Raw genomic sequence first — 13,180 nt, 5'->3', positions numbered from 1 at the left:
AGTTATGACCACAGGACACTTGCCAGAATCGCTGATATGGACCTGACTCATTCAAGGTTGCTGGGAAGCAGATGGAGTGTTGGTGAGCACTACTATCTTTAACATAATATCTCATCATAATATTTCTCTTTACTATATCATAATGGCAAGATATGGTGAGCTGTGCACCCTGCTGGAGCCTCTTTAGAGCCTAAGGTACATTGTCAAATGTATGACACCAAGACTTCAATTCAATTCCAGTTTGAATTAGTTCTAAAATGAGAACAACTCAAAACATATAGTGAGCATATGACCAATTAACCAATGAAGCATAGATGTGGTAGTCTTTGACATTCTTTATATTTGACTTTAAGCAATGAACATTTTAAACATTTTTGGCAAGGGTAGCAATCAGTAATAATAATGCTAATAAAAATAATATGCATTAATAAGTGAATATCTACAGTGTTTCAACCACCTTATATACATTGCTTTATTTAACATTATTTTAGCAGTGACTCTTTCAAGACAGATATTATCATCATTTGACCAAAGAGAAAATTAAAGTTCTAAGAAGTTAAGTGACTCACTTGCTGAAAGTCACACAGCTAGTACCTTCCAGAGCTAGTATTCAAATCAAATCTGACTGATTCCAAAGCCACTGCATGCAACTGCCTGTATATATTGAAAACTGAAATAATCAGGGGTCATGCCTTATGATTTTGGGGGCCATATAGAGTGATTCCACAAATAAAAGCAATAATTCAATGTCAATATTTACTCAGTAAATTTGAAAATTCAAATCAAATGACTTCTCTGGATTGTTCAATAATAATCATTAACCACAACGAAGTAAGCTAACCTCTTTCTTTCTTTTTTTTTTTAATTTTTTTAACATTTATGTATTTTTGAGACAGAAAGAGACAGAGCATGACGGGGGCGGGTCAGTGAGAGGGAGACACAAAATCTGAAGCAGGCTCCAGGCCCTGAGCTGTCAGTACAGATCCGACACGGGGCTCGAACTCACGGACCGCGAGATCATGACCTGAGCCGAAGTCGGTATGCCCAACCGACTGAGCCACCCAGGCACCCCAACCTCTTTCTTAATATAATGTTAAAAAGAAAAAAAAGAAAGAAAACATAATAACTCCTTCATTGTCCAAACTGTGAATTAGCCAATAAGCTAGATTTTCAGAAACAAGACAGGCTTCTAATACCACACCTGTCCCTGGTCAGGGTTAGTTCAACTTCTCTCATTAATTAACGTTTATCTATTTCATAATTTCCTCCCCCTGTAACAAATCCTGGATTCAAATCCACCTTCTAAACTTGCATTTTCTAATCCATATTGAAATCTAACCATATTTCCCCGGGGGCACAGCTTCCTGGAGTTAAACAGGACACATAATAACACTCCTCTCCATCTGTTTCCACTCCCTTATGTGGTCTACAGCCCTCTCAATTTTTTTCTCCACTACATCTAGGAATCCCTCGGGTGATTATACCTTCATGCCATCTACTATCCAGTTCTTCCTGCTGTCAAGCCACTGGGGCCTTTCAAACACAGAAATGACCTTGATCTGAAGTGTTGGAGAAAGCTACCTCCTCAACAGCTAGCTTCACCTTAAGATGCATAAAGCTGATAGATGTGCTTGCTCTAAAATGCCTTAGCTAAGTTCCAGCAATGTCTGTAATTCCTTGTGGATACCTCCCATCCTGAGTTCTGTACTGTTACTCTGCTCTGCCTGTCTCCTTCAAATGAATAGCCTAATGTTGGTTTGTCTTTGGACCTTGGGTGCTGCCCTGGAAGAATCTTTGTTTAAACCCGTTACAACCTTCTGACCAGCCTCATCTTTCCCCACAGATATCCTTGCCCTGAGAATACCAAAGCAAACCCTAATTCAGTCCATCATGCTGGCTCCTGCTTGTCCAGTCTTTGCTCGATGAGAACAATGAGAATGAGAGAGACAGTAGGGAGGGAATTCCTTATAAAGCTACAGGTACATGAACCAAAGCTGTGAGTGCTGCCTCTAAGTCTCCAACGCTGAGCCAGTCACCTTTCCCTCCAAAAGAGTGGCTGCAATTGCTTGCTTAATGATTAAATCCAGGTCAAAAATTTGTGGTTGGTGGTGTTATTTTGTTACTGTTGTTCTTATGTTGCTTTTTAGCCACGTACTAAGATGGTTAAACTTGAATACTTTTATATGCAAAATACATTTCCAGTGTGTTTGTCCCTTGCCACTTCAGACATAAGGGCTTGTAAATCTTGATCTAAAATTTGTTGGGATTCACCAGGGTCATCTTGTGATCATAAGGTCCTAGAGAGATGTTAATGAATCTAAGCTTTTGTTTAGTGCCTGGCCTTTTGTGCAGCCTCTTTTGAGCAGGAGACCACAAAGTTAGGTTAGAGAATGATCTTGAAAACAGTTCTTTCAGTGACTCGCATTAACCCCACAAATCATTCTTGAGCCCTTCAAACGTGTGTCTTCAGTTCCTACTGTTTCTTTAATTCTTATTCTCCCTTTCTGCTCTCCTACCAGCATTTGGGAGAGCAGTTTTCCTTCTATTTGTCAGGCTTAACTCCTTGTCCTATTTTTTATTCCATCTCAATCTTCTCTTGGAACCTGATCTCGCTCTTCAATCATTCTATCACCAATAGCGTTTTCCCTTCTGCCTACAATAAATTCTGTCTTCACTATTTTTTAAAGCCAGAAAATTTCTCCTCAGCCATATGACCCCTTAAGCTACTGCTTCATTTCATTTATTTCTTTTCCCCTGAACAATGTGAAAGAATCGTATTTCCCCAGCTTTAATTCTACACTGTTTTTAGTACTTCACCTATCGAAAGCTAACTTCACCCTAGCCACTCTTCTGAAACTGGCCTCTCAATGATCAGCAAGGATTACAAAATCGGTGAACCTTTTTCAGAAATGATAGTGACTTTACAACTTTTGATACTGCTTTCTTTTTAAAAATCGTCCTCGGGGCGCCTGGGTGGCTCAGTTGGTTAAGCGGCCGACTTCAGCTCAGGTCATGATCTCGCGGTCTGTGAGTTCGAGCCCCACGTCGGGCTCTGTGCTGTCATCTCAGAGCCTGGAGCCTGTTTCAGATTCTGTGTCTCCCTCCTTCTCTGACCCTCCCCCATTCATGCTCTGTCTCTCTCTGTCTCAAAAATAAAATAAAATAAAATAAAATAAAATAAAATAAAATAATAAAATCGTCCTCTAGTTCTGAGACACTGTAATGTCCAGATTTCCTTTCTGTCCTGGGCATTCTTGACCTCCTTCTCTGGTTCAGCCTTGGATTCCCAAAAACAAGCATTCTCTAAAGTTTTGTCCTCAGGTCTTTCTTCCTCTCTTTCTAGCTTCGCCTTTTATTATTCTCATTCCAACTCCCATCATTTTTTAAGTTGCCCTTTAGGAGTTGTGGCCAATGCATAAGGTAAAAATACAGTATATGAGATAAGGTCCGAAAGGAGAAAGGCAACATTTTCATTATTTAGAAATCATGTGATTGGGTACATAGAAAATCCAAGTGACTTTGCAGATGAACTGGTAACCTGAGAGATTTCGTCAATGTTGTTGGACCCAGTGCCAACATACAAAAGTCAAAACAGGTAAAAGTGTAATAAATGCAATAATAAAGCACCTATCACAATAAGAAGAGAATATAAAATTTCCAAGGAAATCCAATAGAAATGTGAAAGATCTTTAAAGACATTTTTAAAAAAAGAAGAAGAGGGGCACCTGGGTGGCTCAGTTGGTTAAGCGTCTGACTTCAGCCCAGTCATGTTTTAGCGGTTTCTGAGTTGGAGCCCCACGTCAGGCTGTGTGCTGATAGCTCAGAGCCTGGAGCCTGCTTCAAATTCTGTGTCTCTGTCTCTGTCTGCCTCTCCCCCACTCAGGCTCTGTCTCTCTCCCCCTCTCATGCTCTCTCTCTCCCTCTCAAGAATAAACATTTTTAAAAAAGAAGAAACGGAGATACATATTTTATTAGTGAATGAGAATTGTATTGCCACAAAAAAATGTGGCAATTTTCCCAAATTATTCTTTAAAAATTTCAACTTAAACCAAATACAACGCAGTTCATCATGGAACTGAAGCTGATTCTAAAGTCTATATGGAGCTATTAAAGGCTAAGAACAGATAGGATTATTTTGAAGAAGAAAAGGAATGAAGGAATACATGCCCTAGAATTAATGTAATGCTACAGCATTGTAGACAGCATGATATTGTTAAAGGAATAGACAAATAGACAAATAGGAGAAGGAGGAAGTACTGAAGCAGATGCATAAATATATAGAAACTGGGCATGTGACAGACATACATTATATTGGGATAATTAAATAATCATATTTTCAAAAATATATATCTATCACACATAATATATAAATATAAACAAATTGTACCTGTAAATTTTTGTTTCTTGGGGTGAAAAAGATCTGAGACAAATACGTTAATAAAATTTTCAAGCCAAGTAGTAGGTGCCTTAGTATCTATAAATTTATGTGCTTGAAATATTTCACATTGAAAAATAACAACAGAATAATACATTTTAATGCTTAGTTATTGGGTATTTTTTAAAAGGTGATAAGACAAAATGTGTAGTCATTAAGGATTCATACTTTTTTAATAGAGTTTTTTAATAAAAGAGGAAAATTATCAGGATTCTTTTCTTAGAAAATGTTCTGAAAATTATTTTAAAAAACACTATTTTTTAAATCTTAAAGAATCTTGCGTGAAAATCTGACATTCAGTATATTATTAGTGGTGAAGGCCATAAGTTAGTTCACCAATTTGAATCATGCTATATTTTACTTAAGAACCAGAAATCTAGATCTTTTACATATTTTGATTGACTTCCTTAATTTTCTGCTATTTGCTACTTGACATATGGTTTTGTGTTTCTACATACATTTTGTACTTATAATTAAACCAGTGTAATCAATTCCTCAAGAAAATTCTACAAATCAGAAATGTAGAAATAATTTTATGTTCATATTCAGGAGTATAGTGAAAAAATTGGAAAATGGCTCCAAATTATTTTTTTTCTGAAAATATAATAATAACTTAGCTATTAACAATCTTCATTCTTAATGGTGAGTCACAAGAGGCAGTAAAAATATTTCTATCTCCAGTCCTCAGTGGAATACTATTTGGCAATGAGAAAGAATGAAATATGGACTTTTGTAGCAATGTGGATGGAACTGGAGAGTGTCATGCTAAGTGAAATAAGTCATACAGAGAAAGACAGATACCATATGTTTTCACTCTTATGTGGATCCTGAGAAACTTAACAGAAACCCATGGGGGAGGGGAAGGAAAAAAAAAAGAGAGGGAGGGAGCCAAACTCTAAGAGACTCTTAAAAACTGAGAATAAACTTAGGGTTGATGGGGAGTGGGAGGGAGCGAAGGGTGGGTGATGGGCATTGAGGAGGGCACCTGTTGGGATGAGCACTGGGTGTTGTATGGAAACAAATTTGACAATAAATTTCATATTAAAATAATAATAATAATAATACTAAAGCTCACATACCTCCTTCAAAAAATAAATATTTCTACCTCCGGTTCTAAATTTTTCCCTGAGGTCCAGATTTCTGTACACAAGTTTATACTCCATACTGTACTAGGTAGAATATCAAAAAGATGTCTTAACCTCAAAAGAGCCAAAACTCTTCACAGCTGCACCCCACTGCACCAGACCTGTTCTTTCCCAAATCTTCCCCATCTCAGTATGTTATTCCTTTATCCATCCAAGAGTCAACCCATAGCAACTATCCTTGATTTTTCTTTTTCTCTAACCCCAATAGCAAAGCAATCAGTACACTGTGACAGCTCTACCTTCAAAACCTCCCCAGAATCCCCTGCTTTTCCATGCCTGTTGCTAGCTTGCTTGTCCAAAGTTCCATCATCATTCACCTAGCCATTTTAACAGATAAATGACCTCCTTACTTCCCTCTTACTTCTTTATCCATTTTTTGAGAGACAGAGAGAGAGAGAGAGAGAGAGAGAGAGAGAGAGCATGAGTATGTGCATGAGTGGGAGACGGGCAGAGGAAGAGGGAGAATGAGACAGAGAGTCCCAAGTAGGCTCCATGCCTGACATGGAACCCAACGGAGGGTTCAATCTCATGACCATGAGATCATGACCTGAGCTGAAATCAAGAGTCTGACGCTTAACCCACTGTGCCACCCAGGTGTCCCTATATCCATTTTTCATACTAGTAAAATCACTAGAGTGATTTTTTTAATATAAACCACATCAAATAACTTGACTTCTGCTCTAAACCAAATTCAAAATCCTTTCCGTGTTCTGAGAAGCTTACACAAGCCTAATTCAGCCAAACTTCAATCTCTTCTGCTATTGCTTCCCTTTCTCCATTCCTTATCCAGTAAAGTACAGACACTGCAATCATCCTCTTGCTTTTCCGATACCAGAAGACTTAAGGCTTCTGAATTTATTACTCATTCATTCCTATGTTCCCTGGTCATTACTGGCCAGCATTTTGTCTTATCTCCTCTAAGATACTGCCTCTTCAGCCCTTTCCGGACCACTGAAACAATAGTACTGCTCCTCGGTCATGCTAATATCTCATGGTGCTAGAATTTTTATTTCTTCACATCTCCAATCACTGCCTTCAATGATATTGTCAATTTCTTTGTCTACTTGTGGACTATCTTCCCTAAGTAGAAATTGGGCTTTACAGAAGAGGAAGACTGTGTTGTTCACCACTTTATTCCCAGGTCCCAAACCCTGCCTGGCACATCGACTAGACCCTCAAATGCAGGTCCTCAAAACTCTACCTGGCCCTCAAAACTATTTGGTTAAAAAGTGAATTCTAAAAAAAAAAATCAGGAACCATAATATGATGTCTGACATTGCTAGTATTTAACGTTTCTGATATTCTATCTATTGCAATAAAACATGAGACTCATAGAAAGATACCTTGAAGGATAAACAAGGTTAACCAGGAAATATGTACACCATTTATCATTTAAGATACATGTATTTATACATGTGTAGATACATATATATACATTAATTATATGCACACAAATATTCACATGTAACCAGGAAATATTTAAATATATAATATGTAACATTATAGTTTTTGTGTAAGTAAAAATTACTTAACTGCATGGGGGAAATACATTTACTTCACTTCTTACAACTAGATACATTTTGATATGTCAAAAAATTGAATATAAAAATCAAACTTCAAGATACTGGGTAAAACTATGGGAGTTTTTTGTACCTCGAGATGAGGAAAGATTTCTAAACATCAAAAAATAATGAAAATAAAAATAATAGAAGTCACAAAGTATAAGACTGTTGGATTTGGTTACATAAAAATTTAAATTTCTATTTATTAAAAATAATACTAAAAATCAAGTTAAAAACAAAAATTGATTTCCAAAAATGTTTTTCCAATTTGTAACAGAAAATTTTTAATATACTTAATATATTAAAGTCATATAAATCCAAAAGAAAAATAGGTTAAGCGTGTAAAGTATCAAATTTTAAAAATAGAACCACCATGTACATGGAAAAGATATTTACTATCATAATTCAAATCTACATGTTATAAAAACAAGGTACTAGATGTGTGCTCATGCATACATGGTGAAATTATAAATTTATCACTTTATTTCTGGAAAAAAAATAGCAAATTATGTCAAAGGTTTTGGCAAGCTCTTGGCTTTGACCTATTCTACTTCTGTTCCTTTTTCTTAAATAAGTAAAGATGCATAGATTTAAGTTTAAGCAGGTTTGTTGGAGAGTAACAAAATATAAAAATGTGAAAACATCTAAAAATCCCACAATTAGGGAACTTCTTTAAAAAAATGCCACATCAGTGGCATCTGGGTGGCTCAGTTGGTTAAGCATCCAACTCTTGATTTCTGTTTGGGTCATGATCTCATTATTCATGGAATCGAGGCCCTTGTGAGGCTCTGCGCTGACAGCGTGGAGCCTGCTTGGGATATTCTCTCTCTCTCTCTCTCTCTCTCTCTCTCTCTCTCTCTCTCTCCTCACTCCCCTTCCCCCCACACGTGTTCTCTCTTTCTCTGAATCAAAATAAATGAATAAACTTTAAAAAAGTAATGCCACATCAACAGAAGACTGTCAAAATAATACTTTGGCACAACTTTTAGCAACATGGATGGGGTGTTTTCAGTATCCAGAATAAAAAAAAATCTTTATTACATCCATATGGTATGAATTAGTTAGGATAGGTTGGGTTAAACTGTAGTAGCAAATATGCTTCCAAATTTCACAATTTAAATTAGAGTTTATTTGTTACTCTCACTACATGTACAACGTGGGTCAGCAAGGGGTATTTACTCATGGGGGTCACCTGTGGACTTGGACTGATGAGGATCCATCTCAACAAACAGATGTTTCTATAAGCATCGTGGTAGATAAAGAGAATCATGAGGAATCATGCATTGGCTCATACTACACTTTTCTTCACATTTTACTGCTCAAAATAAGTGATATGGGCACATCTACCTTAAAATGGGTGGGAAATGCAACCATGCATGTCCCAGAATAGCTTTATGTTTCCCAAGTTTAAAAAATATATTCACAGGTGCCTGGGTGGCTCAGTCAGTTGAGCATCCAAGTCTTTATTTGGCTCAGGTCATGATCCCAGCATCATGGGATCAAACCCTGCATCAGGCTCTGTGCTGAGAGTGGAGTCTGTTTGAGATTCTTTCTCTCTCTCTCTCTCTCTCTCTCTCTCTCTCTCTCTCTCTTTCCCCTTCTGACCCTCCCCTCCCCACTTGCATGCTCTCTCTCTCTCTCTAAAAAAATTTAAAAATAATTAAAAATATGTATACATTTAGAAAAACTCTTTTATGGTGTTGTAGTTCCAATGTTGTGTGATGGGTTCAGAAATATGCATTTAATGATTATGCTTCATACTCTAATATCTATCACGTATATCAGATATTATATCTAAAAAGATAATACAGAAAAATGGAAAAATAAAAATAATCGCATGACTGGACCAGGAAGTTTAGGTGTTTAGAAGCAGCCACTGACTTGGTGATCTGCCTCATATTTCAGTTCCCCTGGAATTATTATGCTACTTTCTTCTAATTAAAAAAAAACCAGATATATAGTCTTTCATCTTCAGATAGCAAGTCTGCCTCCCTATTGTCAATATGTTTGAACTACATACTTATTGCCAGTCTATCTGACTTCATTCATTTATTGATTCATTCAATCATTTAGTCACTCACCAGAGATTTATGTAGCACGTATAAGTCAAGACCTATGTTAGATTTTGAGGATGTAATAATAAAAAAACCAACTTCACTTTGCTGTGGTAGCAATAGCCATGAAATATAAAATTATGAAAAAAGTGAAGTACAATAATAAAATCAAATCCATTATTCTTGTGGTACGGGAGACATGATAAAATCTGCTTAGAGGGATTGGGAAAGAACTTTATGGAACTGATAATTCATTTGGGACTTAAAGAATAATTTGTGTATCACCTCAGGACTTGGAAAAACAGAGTATTCATGAATATTCCCATGTAACAGGATCCTCATACAGACTGGCATAAAGAGAATACAAGTCTTAAAAAAGGAAAGAACACCAGAATATGAGACTAAAGGAAGCAAAAAGGGTTTAATTCTTTTAAACTGAGAAAACGGATTATTCATAATTGAGCCGCTTTGTTTTAGTTTTGTTTTTCATTTTCTGAATGTAAACTTTGAGAGTAAGTCTTCAAATGAGTTCATACTTGAATGTTATCCCAAGAAGTTTGTTTTTGTTTTGCTTTTTTAATACAGGAATTCACTGGGGTTAAAATAGGGAGTAACACAGTGACTGATTTATATAACTTAAGATCATTTTGACAGTCATTGGATGACAGATTGGCTGAAAGCAATACTAAGCTGGGACACCATTTAGAAGGACATCACACTAGTTCTGGGGTCAAGAAACAGTGAGATCCTAAACTAAGTTGAAGCAGTGGTGATAGACAGGAGTATTTGCAGACAAATTTAGGGGATAAAGTGGTAATTGTTCACATGAGGAGCATGGGAGGGAATTTACAGATGAGAAGGTTAAAGAAGAGGGAAGGCTTAAAGATGACCCTTAAGATTTGGATTTGATAACCAAGTGGAATTTTGGTGCCAATGATCATGAGAGAAAATATAGAAGGAGGGAGAGGTCATCAAGTTGTGAGGTTTGGGAAGGGCTAATGAAGACTTCTGCATAACATATAGGGAGTAAATGTACTTACAAAGCATTGTTTAGATTAAGTTGAATCAACCTTTTCAAATCCATTCACATAGACCAAACAAACTGAGCCTCATAACTCCTGGCCTATGTGGTGGTACTACTTTACAGCTTTTCAGGTACATTGCTGAAAGTCACTGTGGAAGGAGAATCCTCTTAGTGAGCAGAACTAGGAATAGTTCACCTGGTTGTTCATTTTCCTTGGAAAGGAAAATGGTTAGAGGTATTAATCTGTATATTTTAATGGGCTGAGGCCAGCAGGACTTGGAAGAAACATAATTAGAATAAGTGGTGACAAAAAAGTATGGGGAAGAGGCATGTGGAAGAACCTCTATAAACGGGCAAATTAGGTGAAGATATTTGTGTCAAAGAATGACCTTAGTAGAGAAAGATTTTAATAATCAAGCATGGAAAATGGACCACTGAATGGATACCAGTGACCTTTTCCCCAGCCACTCCTATCACTGCCCGATGGCCTCAAGAACAAAGTTACCATGGTGGCAGGAATGGAGGTTATGCATGGGCTCACCAACATGGGCTTTCACTCCTTGACCAGGGTCAGCCTGGCTACCTCCAGTTCTGAGTGCCCATTCTGCCCACAGCAGAGGCCTATGCTATATCGCCAATATGGAACCATTCCCCAAGATCCACTAGCTACCTGATAGAAGGCTGATTTCAGTGTACTGCTTCCATTATGGAAGGTCTTTACTCTTACCAAAATGGACATTTACTGTGGATACAGATTTGCTTTCTCTGCATGCAATACCAAAACTATCATCTGTGCACTTATAGAATATCTTATCCACTATCATGGCATTCCACACAGCATTGCTTTCGTCAAGCAATTTACTTCACAACAGTTAAATGTGACAATGGGCTGATGCTCACTGAATTCACTAGCCCTGATGTGTTCCCTATCATCCTGAAGCAGCTAGTCTGATGGAATGATGGAATGGCCTTATAGATTCAGTTACAGGGGCATCTCGGTGGCTCAGCAGCTTAAGTGTCCTACTCTTGATTTCAGCTCAGGTCATGATCTCGTGGTTCGTGGGTTTGAGTATCGCATCAGACTCCACCCTGACAGTATGGAGCCTGCTTGGGATTCTCTTTCTCTCCCTCTGTCTCTGCTCCTCCCTCCTGCCTCAAAATAAATAAATAAACTTGAAAAAAATATTCCAGCTAGGTGGTGGTATGTGCAAGACGGGGGCAAGGTTCTCCAGGAGGGTGTATATCCCCTGAAGTACTGTCCAATATATATGTCCATACCCAGAATCATGAATCCCCAAATCAAGGGATAGAAATGGGAGTAACTCCACTCATTATTATCCTGAGTGATCTACCAGCAAAATTGTTGCTTCCTGTCCTCTCAGCTGTAAGCTCTGATGGTTTAGAGATCTTAGTTCCAAAGAGCAATATTTCAATCAGGAGACACAATAATAATTACATTGTAGTGAATGTTAACCATCTACTTTGGGCTCCTCATGCTTCTTCCTCAACAGGCAAGAAAGGGGTTACCCTATTGGCTGAGGTTATTAATCCTTATTATCAAGGATCCTTATTATCAAGGACATTGGGTTGATACCTGGAGGAAGGAAGGGATATCCTGAATACAGGAGATCCCTTAGAGTATCTCTTAGTACTTCAATGTTTTGTGATTAAATGAAAAACTACAACCTGTTTCAGGCAGGTGTGCTAGTGGCCCAACACTTTAGACATAAAAGTTTAGGCCATCCCAGTGGCCAAAGAACTATGACCAACTGAGATGCTTGTTGAGGGCAAAGGAAATATGGAATGGATAGTGGAAAAAAGTAATTATAAATACTATCTATAATCATCAGACCAGTTTCAGGAAGAAGGAGTATAATACTATGAGTATTCCTTATTTAATTTTGAATAAGTATGCATATATATTAGCCAAACATTTTTGTTTTTCCTCTCTTATCCCTCATCATCGAATATGAGATGTTACTATTAGTTACCTTTATATAACAGTGAGTTACAGGATATCAAGGGATAACAGTGAATATCACTCAAGAACTTTGTATCTTCTTCTGTGGAAAAAGAAAAGTATCTTTTCATTTTTAAGTAGAATAGTTGTATCCTGGTAGGTGGAAGCATGACTTTGCTATTGGCTTTATTTGGATTTTAAGTATGGGTTAAGGAAATGCATATAGATGTGGTGGTGTTTTTGTTGTGTCAACTTGACTAGGCTTCAGACCCCAGGTATTCAAATACAAATCTAGGTATTGGTGTTGAAGTACTCTGTAGATGTAATTAAAGTCTATAATTAATTGATTTTAAGGAAGGGAGATTATTCTAGATAATCTAGCTGGACCTGAGCCAATCAGTTGAAAGGCTTTAAAAACAGGGCTGAGGTTTCCTGAGAGAAGAAATTCTGCCTGCAGACAATAGCTTTGACTATACCCAAGAATCCCAGTCTGCTCTTCTTAGTGGCTAGCCCAGTGGGCTTTGGTATTGCCCAGACATGTCCCTTAAGCTAACTTACTGCAGTAACTTCCTCAGTATGTATCTTCTAATGGTTCTGTTTCTCTGGTTGACTCCTAAGTGATGTAAACAGGAAGCACATGTCTGCTGTGATCACAACTTAGTAGACTATATACCAACAGGTATGAGAAAACTGTGGGACTAGACTAAATCTGAAGAGATGATGATAAAAAAGTCAAACAAAAATGAAAATATTTATTAACAATATATTCTTTATGCATGGTTTGATCAAATTTGTCTTCTTTCTGAGAACCATCCTCTGAAAACTTCAGCTGTGGGAAATTAAGCAAATCCCAGCAAAGATGTGGCATGTTGCCTTATAAATTATTGAATCTGTCAGTTATTGAATTTGTGTTCTATAAACTCATTTCTAAGATGACTTGGCTTGCCTAGCATGAAGCCAAGCTCAGATTCATTTTTTATGTGGCAAATTTCAGGAAGCA

The 13,180-nt window shown here is 37.3% G+C and overlaps 1 protein-coding gene across 1 annotated transcript in view; it reads right to left on the bottom strand.

The window, feature by feature from the left end:
• The window catches only part of LOC132664216 (uncharacterized), a 493,245-nt gene that overhangs the window by 361,090 nt on the left and 118,975 nt on the right, over window positions 1–13,180 (bottom strand). The gene's annotated exons all lie outside the window — the stretch shown is intronic.

The sequence above is a fragment of the Panthera onca genome, chromosome F2 (genome assembly GCF_046562875.1).
Source record: "Panthera onca isolate mPanOnc1 chromosome F2, mPanOnc1 haplotype 2, whole genome shotgun sequence".
NCBI classification, from domain to species: domain Eukaryota; kingdom Metazoa; phylum Chordata; class Mammalia; order Carnivora; family Felidae; genus Panthera; species Panthera onca.
The sequence above is the reverse complement of the archived record's forward strand: the minus strand, read 5'-3'. Positions and strand labels throughout refer to the sequence as shown.